Source organism: Jatropha curcas, chromosome 2, assembly GCF_041381405.1.
Source record: "Jatropha curcas cultivar XTBG-Jc1 chromosome 2, XTBG_Jcur_1.0, whole genome shotgun sequence".
NCBI lineage: Eukaryota > Viridiplantae > Streptophyta > Magnoliopsida > Malpighiales > Euphorbiaceae > Jatropha > Jatropha curcas.
Window position 1 is genome coordinate 7,411,407 of NC_143152.1, and position 10,063 is coordinate 7,421,469.

Here is a 10,063-nt window from a genome sequence, read left to right on the forward strand (position 1 = left end):
AGATATAGACTGTAATTTTCTCAATTTATTACAAGAAATCACTTCACGAAAATACTTAGTAAAAATAAACATTCAAATAAATGATTTTGTGATAAATGCAATTGCACTCTTTGACACAGGTGCAGATTTAAACTGTATAAAATCTGATCTAGTTCCTAAAAGATATTGGTTAAAAACTAGTGAAAAATTAAGTACAGCCAACAAATCTAAACTTGAAATTATAGGAAAAACAGATGCAATAATCATAAATCAAGCCTTAGAAATAAACACAGTATTTTTACTTTCACCTCAGATAAATTATATGGTAATATTAGGCACTCCATTTATCAATCTCATCACACCATATTCAGTTAAAGAGGATTGTATTAAATTTAAAATAAAAAATTGTAAGGCTCAACTAGAATTTACAGAAAAACCTAAAAAGAAACAATTAAATTTATTAAAAGCTCATTCAATTAAAATGTTAGAAATAAATTCTTTAATCAAATCTAAAGAAGAAAACTTAAAAGATTTGAAAAATAATGCATGTTTAAATAGAATTAAAAACCAATTAAATTCTGATGATATCCAAAATAAAATCTCAACTCTAAAAAATTTTATGGAAAACAAATTATGTGCTGACCATCCAAATGCTTTTTGGAATCGTAAACAACACATAGTGGACTTACCATATGAAAAAGATTTTGATGAAAAAACAATTAAAACTAAAGCTAGACCAATTCAGATGAGTCCTGAATTGATTAACCATTGTAAAAATGAAATTCAAGATTTACTTAATAAAAAATTAATTTCTAAATCTAGAAGCCCATGGTCCTGTGCAGCTTTTTATGTAAATAAAAACGCTGAAATAGAACGAGGTGCTCCCAGATTAGTAATAAATTATAAACCATTAAATACAGCTTTAAAATGGATTAGGTATCCTATTCCAAATAAAAAAGATCTATTAAAGCAACTCTATAATGCAAATATTTTTAGTAAATTTGATATGAAATCTGGCTATTGGCAGATTCAAATTGACCCTAACGACAGATATAAAATAGCATTTACAGTTCCATTTGGACAATACGAATGAAATGTAATGCCTTTTGGATTAAAAAATGCTCCTTCTGAATTTCAGAGGATCATGAATGATATTTTTAACCCATATTATAAATTTTGTATTATTTATATTGATGATGTGCTTATATTTAGTACAACTCTAGAAGATCATTTTAAACATTTAAAAACATTTTGTATGATTATCGAGAAAAATGGTTTAGCATTAAGTAAAGCTAAAATGGATTTGTTTAAAACTAAAATAAGATTTTTAGGACATCATATAGAACAAGGTATGATTCAACCTATAGAAAGAGCACTTGTTTTTGGTGAAAAATTTCCTGATGAAATTTCTAATAAACCCCAATTACAACGTTTTCTTGGTTGTTTAAATTATGTTATTGATTTTTATCCAAATTTAAATTGCATGATAAAACCTTTACATAATAGACTTTGTAAAAATGCTGGTCCTTGGACAACTCAGCATACTCAACTCGTAAAAAAGATAAAATCATTAGTAAAAGAAATTCCTTATTTATATATTCCTGATCCTACTGCTTTTAAAATTGTTGAAACTGATGCTTCTAACATTGGTTATGGCGGAATTTTAAAACAAACAATTAATAGTAAAGAAAGAATAATCCAATATACTTCAGGTCATTGGACTTCAACTCAATTAAATTATTCTACCATTAAAAAAGAAATTTTAAGTATTGTTATTTGTATAAATAAATTTCAATCTGATCTTTTAAATCAAAAATTTTTACTTCGTATTGATTGTAAATCTGCAAAAGAAGTTTTGCAGAAAGATGTCCAAAACCTTGCCTCTAAACAAATTTTTGCTCGATGGCAAGCGCTTTTAAGTATTTTTGAATTTGACATAGAATATATTAAAGGTAATGATAATAATATTCCAGACTTTCTAACTAGAGAATTCTTACAGAACAATGGGAAGAAAGAAGGATAAAGGGAAAGAAATTAAACAAGATTCAGGCTCCCCAACTAAAGCTCTTTCTGAGCAATCTGAAGATCTTAGTAAAACCTTAAACACTAAACCCACTTCTTCTAAAGACCTTAAAAAATGGATTGAAGAGCTTTCTCAATCTCCTGAAGTAATTAAAGCACTGCAGGGAATGGCATCCTCTTCCACAGAGGACCCAGGTATGTCTTCTAAATCTAAAGCGATCGTATCCGCTCATGATACGGCTACTCTGTCTCAAACAGTAGACAGTAAAGAGTTATCAAATCCGTTAATGGCTGTGGATTTGCCAAAAATCCAATATAAATCTACTGGTAATATACACAAATGGTTTGATAAAAATTTATTTGATTTTGAAATCGAAGTTGAGGATGGTTATAATCATACTAATCCTTGGCAAATTATAAAAAATTATTATCCTGAGAATTGGTTTTTTATGCCAACAGACTTGTCCAAACCTCAGGCCTATTATAATAATATATTATTAGATACTGAATCAGTAAACATCAAACATACTTTTGATAAAAATGGAATAATTTCTTATTCTTCTATAAAAATAAAACGCGTCATCCATCCTAAGGATTGGCCCGTATCTTCTTTAGTAACGCCAGTAAAATTTAAAGGATTACATAAATATAATATGAGTTATAATTATTTTGATTATAAAAAAGCGTGGGATACGATATTTTGTCTTCAAAATCCCACCACTACTCATTCATGGTTAATATATTTTGATCAAAATATACGCACTGATTTAAAAATCCCAAATTGGTTTAAACGATGGTGGCAATTTAAAGGAATTTCTGAGGAAATCATTCCTCATGATATCCATTATTTGTACCAGTTCTTTAAAACCCATTATAAGCCTAAACCTGAAGAAGTTCATATTCCTTCTTTGATGTATTATTGTATGACCTTCTTCACTCCATGGGTATATCAATGGTATTTTGATTATCAGTATGTTCCAGGAAGCCAAATTCCCATGATAATAAAAAGACATAAAATAAAATGGTGGGGATCATTCAAGAATTCCACCACTGAACATAAAATTAGTCAATGGATCCGCAATAAATTATCCAGCCCATCTAAACCAGCTTTAACCTATGCCCATACATTAGCTATTCAGGATAACCCCCAGTTTGGTATCCAAAAAGCCCAATGTCAGGCCCGGTTAGCTGCAGCCAAAACAGCAGAAGAATATAGATTGATCTGTCAAGAGATGTCTGAACAACTCTCAACCAGTTCAAATCAGCCCATAAAACCATCCACCAGTAAAGCCCACAGTGCATCCTCTAGTAAATCTTCAAACACTACACACCATAAAGACAAGGGTAAAATCGTTTTACCATCATCCTCATCATCTAGTTCATCTAGTGACGAAAGTGATGACAGCGATATCATAAAAATCCAAAGTAAAGCAGGTAAAAAAGAAAAAGAAAGAAAAAAGAAGTTAAAACAAAAAGAAAAAATAAAAAGAAAACAAAAGTTAAAAAAGAAAAAGAAGGACACATCATCGTCCTCATCTTATTCTGAATCACTGTAAACAGGCAGAAGGAACCTTATTCCTTCACTCTTTGTAAAATACCCAATCAAAGCGGCACACAAGTTTTTAGTAAAAGGCCAACTTAGCAAAAGTAAAATACAGCTCGGCACAGCCAAAATCAACTCAGCAACAGTAAAGGTCCACTCGCCAACAGTAAAGGTCAACTTGGCACAGTAAAAGCAAACAGTAGAGATTCTCCGACAGAGACTACTGTTCAACAACAGTAAGAGCAAACAGTAGAGATTCTTCGACAGAGACTACTGTTCACCAACAGTAAAAGCAAACAGTAGAGATTCTTCGACAAAGACTACTGTTCACCAACAGTAAAGTAAACAGTAGAGATTCTTCGACAGAAACTACTGTTCACCAATAGTAAAAGTAAATAGTAAAGATTCCAAAATTTTTATTTAAGGGAGCCTTTTCCCCTTGTGAAGGCATCGCATGTAAACTCATAATACAGCATATACTCCACTATAGGCGTAGCTATTCTATCCTAAAACTATCTCCCTCCTTTCCCAGTTCGATTGTAAAGGATTCAAGTGTGGAAAGTCTTAAAATTATTGTAAGTTAAAACTAGCTTAAGTTTATCATTTCAAGTTTAAATTTTGTATTTAAATATTGTAATACTATTTTGTTATTTCAATTATTTATTTTAGTAAATATAAATTGCTACTTATTAAAGCCCTGTTAAAGGCTTCATTCTCTTCTCCCTCCACACTCTGACTTAGCTCTGGGGAACCCAGGCTAAGGTTGCAGGAGCCCTAAACCTTAATTAAAATAAAATCAATTAAAATTGGTTGAGTTAATTGATAAATATTAAATTTATTTGTGATTTGTATGTTGTATATAAGTATGCTCTGTGGTTGCACCTTAGTGTGATCTTCCACATCAGAAATATCATTCTTGTATGTTTATAAATAAATACTATTAAAAATAAAAATCTTTGGTATATCAGCTGGAAACACATAACCTCCTGGTGTTTATCATTGCACTTGATAAACAAGGGAAACCTTGTGCTACAACGCTACGTACCAAGATAATAGTAATGATTTATATGATTATAAATCCTATTGATAATAATATATTATTTGACATATATATTAATGATACTTTGATTAACATGTATATTGATAATGATCGTTGTTTAGTACATGCTTATATAGGTTTTAGTATGTATGATATGTTTATCAATTTATAAATATTAAAATCAACTTAATTTTTGAGTCTGAGTAATTAATTAAACGGTAATATATATATATATATATATATATATATATGAGTATTCAAGCACATAGTATGTATTAATTACTAATTAGAGTTAGAATTAAAATATTTTATTAAATTACATGAAGCTTGGACAGCCTTTTAATCATATTTGTATCACCCAATAGAGAATGGCACTAGCACCTGTTGTGTGACCTTCACTTCCCCACAATCATTTAACCGTTGCAACTTATAAGGCTTAGGATGTTTGAGACATGCCAAGTTTAGTTTGCGCACCGTAATTACACTAGCAACATTAGTGCAACTACCCCCTGTGAACCCCTACCCCAAATATCAAGCATGTGATGCACATGACTAAGGGCAAAAATGCACGTGAATGTATGAGTCGCCACCTTGTTTAATTATTTTAGGGTAAACTAGGAAAAAACCCTAAGTTGACTCCAATATTAATTAACCTAATTATTAGATTAATTATCCTAATGTTTAAGGCACAATCTACGAACCCGAGGTGGATCCCGAGACCATGTCATACTGATCAACTAGCCAAAAGAATGAATGATTTGCAAGGTAAATGATGTAATTGGACCAAATGAAATATTTAAGTGATTTTGACTTGCCGCTCGGGGTTAAATCCCTAACGTGCCTACGTACTTCCGTTTGAATGGAAGATCAAAGTCAACGTAGTTCGGTAGGCCTCTTTTAGAGGGCTTTGAATGGGGATGCTTTATGCATGAGTGTGTGTATGCTTTGTGCATTTTGTTTAGGCATTTTGCCAAAGAGTGATTGATTTGATTTAGGCATTTGATGCCAAAATTGTTGATTTAAGGCTTTTAGCCAAAAAGTTTGATTTAGGCAATTGTTGCCAAAAGTTGACGTGATTTATGCGATTGTCGCCAAAATTGATTTATTCGAAGGCTTTTAGCCAAAATGAGTTGATTTAGGCATTTTGTTTGCCAAAAGTGTTGATTGGGCGATTGTCGCCAAAATTGATTGATTTTAAGGCTTTTAGCCAAAATGAGTTGATTTAGGCAATTTGTTTGCCAAAAGTGTTGATTGGGCGATTGTCGCCAAAATTGATTGATTTTAAGGCTTTTAGCCAAAAGTGATTATTTAAAGGCTTTTTAGCCAAAATTTTGATTTAAGCGATTTGTCGCTAAAATGTGGTTAATCTAATTTATAGGCAATTTGTTTGCCAAAAATTGATTGAACCGTGGGCAATTCGTTGCCAAAATGTGGTTGATTTAATTATAGGCAATTTGTTGCCAAAACGTGATTGATTAAGGCTTTTTAGCCACAATTATTGATTAATTGGACTTAAGCCGGACTGTTCGAAATAAAGGCAATTAAACCGTAGTTATTAATTAACTAGGCTTTTTTAGCCAATATTGTCGGATTTAGCATTAATACCACGATTATTAATTAACCGGGTATTTAAGCTTAATCATATTTAATTGAGGCAGTTTATTTGCCGAATTGATGACGTGGATGCATTTATGCAGTTGTAGAGTTATTAGGAGTAGAAGAGAAATGTGCATGAAGTGCTAAAATTAAATGAGCAGAGTTTCGTTTATGTACCTGATTTAATCGACGGCCGCTTCTTAGCTCCAGATTAAGCTCCTCGTTTGGGAAATATTAATTAATTAAAATTTATTCAATTTTAGTGTCCAAGTATCACAACAAGAGAATTAAATTAAAAATGCAAGAAAGCGGTAAAAGAATCGCAAGAAGCGTGGGGGGGAGAAGGAGCGTCTGTCAACACAGACCGAGCAACCAAAATGAAGAGGTAGGTGGCCTATTTATAGGCAAAAAAGGGGTCTAGGGCGGCTGCTGCCGCCGCGGCAGGGCAGCCACCGAAGGCAGCCGCTGCCGCCTTGTCCGGCGGTGGCCATCGTGTCTCGCTCCGGGGGCTTTTTCGGGAGTTTCGGACTTTCAAAAATTATTCCGGGACCAGTTCTGCGATCCTTGTAATTTTCCGAACGTTTCAAGTACCATATTGACATACTTTCGGTGAGTTTCCAAAATGGCCTCTTGTCCGGCCGGACTGTTTGCAGTCCGGAAAAACAGGCACTGTAGCAAAGTCAAAGTTACTGTAGCAAATTTTATTATTCGCAGTCCGGGAAAACTGGCTTTTTGAACCTCAAAATTTGAGTATTCACACCCCCATCAATAATAAGAGTACACTAATTAAACATCTAGTGTGAAATATGTTCTCACATTGCTCAAGGCTTTCCTCCTTAACATGCATATTCAAAGCACGCCTATCAACTAAAGATTCACCATGTTCAGCAAGTATCAAATTATCTAAATCATCATCATCAACATTAATTAAATGAGGCATATCATCATAATCACTACATTCAGATTCAAATCTAATATTCCCATCATCCTTAGCAATCAGTAAAATGACTCATTTCATTCCTTGTCATAAAACTGATGATGACATTAATGTTGCTGATCTATTTTTTAGAGAGGTGGTGATATTGATCAGCCATCACTCATCCATGGAGCTCAAGGGAGCAAGGAGCACAATAAGGGAAACCCATTGATACTTCCTAGTGGGCCAATTACAAGAAGTCGTGCAAAGAAATATGGGGCAGCCATGTCCTTATACGTTTAAGAATAAGTTACATAAGAGCTCCATAACCTTGCTTTCAACAAGTGCTGTGTGGAACTTAAGGGTACACATAAGCTTCTTACATTGCTTGAAGCGAATGTGGGATTAACTAAAGACAAGTTAGAAGGAGTGGTGCAAAACTGAATTTGCAGCATGTAGCACGCCCGTGCCGGAAAGCACGCCCTGACTGTGCTAGTTTAGCACGCATGTGCTATGTAGCATGCCCTACCCAAGGTAGGGCCTAACCTTGGAGTGAAAACAACACTATCCTTAATTTTTGTTTAGATTAGCTATCCTTATCTTTAGTTGGTTTGGATTAGTTATTCTTTATCCTTAGTTTGTTTGGATTAGTTATCCTAAATCCTTTTGGGTTCTGGTTTTTAGATTTAGTATAAATAGCTTTGTTATGTTATTAAATAGATCATTCAATGAATTAATAAAAAAAACCTTCAGATTTGTTCATGCTTTTGGCATGTTCTTTGATTAGAGTGATTGTGAGATTGTTTTCCTTTAATTGCATCAAGAATCTAGGTAAACTTATCAATTTATTTATGGCATTTATCTTATTCTTATTTACTCTATCATTGGTGTTCTTGCTTTGTTAAGCACTAGGTACCATAGAGGGGGAGTTTAATTTGATCTTTGAAGCTATTCCAATCTTGTCATAGAGTTCTTGGAATTAATTTCCATAGGGTTTTGCGTCAGTTGGTATCAGAGCCAATGATTAAGGTAAATTCTTATTTATCTTAGTTCTAGGGTTTTTTAGTTTTCTTGTTTTCTTGAATTCTTGTGTTTGCCTTATTGTTTTGATTAATTTTAATTCTGAATTTTTACATCATTGTGTTTTCTTTATTCGTTCTTATTTCTTCAAAAAAAAAAAAAAATCTGGAATTGTGGCTTTAGATTTGTCTAATCAGGTATGTTAAAATAAAAAGAAAGAGAAAGGAAAAATTCAGCCACCATTAAAGTTTTTGCTGTGTGGTTTTTGGATTTTGATACTAATCCATAAAGATTGCAACCTTATCTTGTGGAATTTAAACTTATTCACTTTGCTTCTTGTTGGGGCTTATCCTTATGTAGATTGGGTTATACTTTGTGGGATAAGGTAGCATAATTATTTGTCCATATCTTTTGGAGTTTAAACTTATCCACTTTAATTCTTATTAAAACCTAATCTTATCTAAATTGGGGATATACTTTGTGGGATAAGGCATAATATTTTGACTTGATTTGGGATCTTATCTTTGGAAACACATGGTCCTTGCTTGGAAAACCTAATTATTCTTGCTAGGATAGCCTATCTTACAATTATTTGCACAAGCATGCACTATTAGGGTTAAAATTAATCAAATTGTGGCATCAAGTAAATTCGGTTATCTCTATAATTTCTATGTTAAATCTGTATTTTTGGTTTTATTGTTTGCTTGCTTTGATTGGGTAGAATTAAATTAGGTCCATATTTGATTTACCTTGTGGTGAACTAAATTCATACATTATATCCAGAATTCGTCTTCTTGATTCTAGTTTTGTTTTCTTTGTATTTGTGCTATTTTTGCTTCTTTTACATTGTTAGAGTGTGCAAGTAGTACATAGTCTTGTCCTTGTGCTACCATCCATTTATGTTTGAGTCTTCTTTCTAAAATTTGTGCTTACTTTTATTGTTAAGGTTTATTCTTTATTTCTAAATGTACTTTTGAGTTGGTTGGTTGGCCTAAGATTTTGAAGTACAATTAGAGGAATTGCAAGGAGAGATAAAGGAGTGTAAACACGTGAGGGAGTGCTTTACTATTAACTCAAAACTTTTCATTTTTTCTGTTTTGAGTACTAACTATGACTATAGACAAATTTGGCAGTGGTAATGGGGACGAAAGTCAATTAAAAGATCCCCAATTGAAACTTTTCATGGAGTGAATTCAAGGGCAGTTTCGAACTTACAACAACTTCATCCAAGACATGAGGGAGGAGTTGCAAGAGATAAAGGTTGCCCAAAGCTTTAATGCAACAAGAGCTCATCCATGTATTCCTAGCCCAAATAGATTTCAAGCTCATGATGATGAGGAGACCAAAAAAACTAATGTTAGTAAAGTTGATGGGGACTTGGGATCAATCAAAATGAGGATTCTAGAATTCAAGGATAACAACAATGCTGAAGAATACCTTGAATGGGAGAGAAAGGTAGAATAAATCTTTGAATGCCAAAACTATTCTGAGGAGAAGAAATCCCACCTTACAGCGGTTGAGTTCAAGGGTTATGCTATGTTTTGGTGGGAACAATTACTATTAAAAAGAAGAAAAAAAGGAATGTAGCCTGTGCCACCATGGGAGATTATGAAGGAGTTAATGCCCCAAAAGTTTATCCCTACTCATTATTTTAGGGAGTTGCACAATAAATTGGTAAGAATGGTGCAACGAGGGAAGAGTTTGGAAGACTACTATAAGGAGATCGAGATTTGCATGGCTAGAGCTAAAATTGAGGAAGATGAACAAATCACCATGTTACGGTTCCTTGGGGGTCTAAATAGTGATATTGCAGATGCTTTAGAGATGTATCGCTATGATACCATGGAAGAGATGTTAGATATGGCCATGAAGATTGAGAGGCACAAAAAAGGGAGATCCACCAACAAGTACTCCAACAACACATGGAGATCTAAATGGTCCAAAGGAG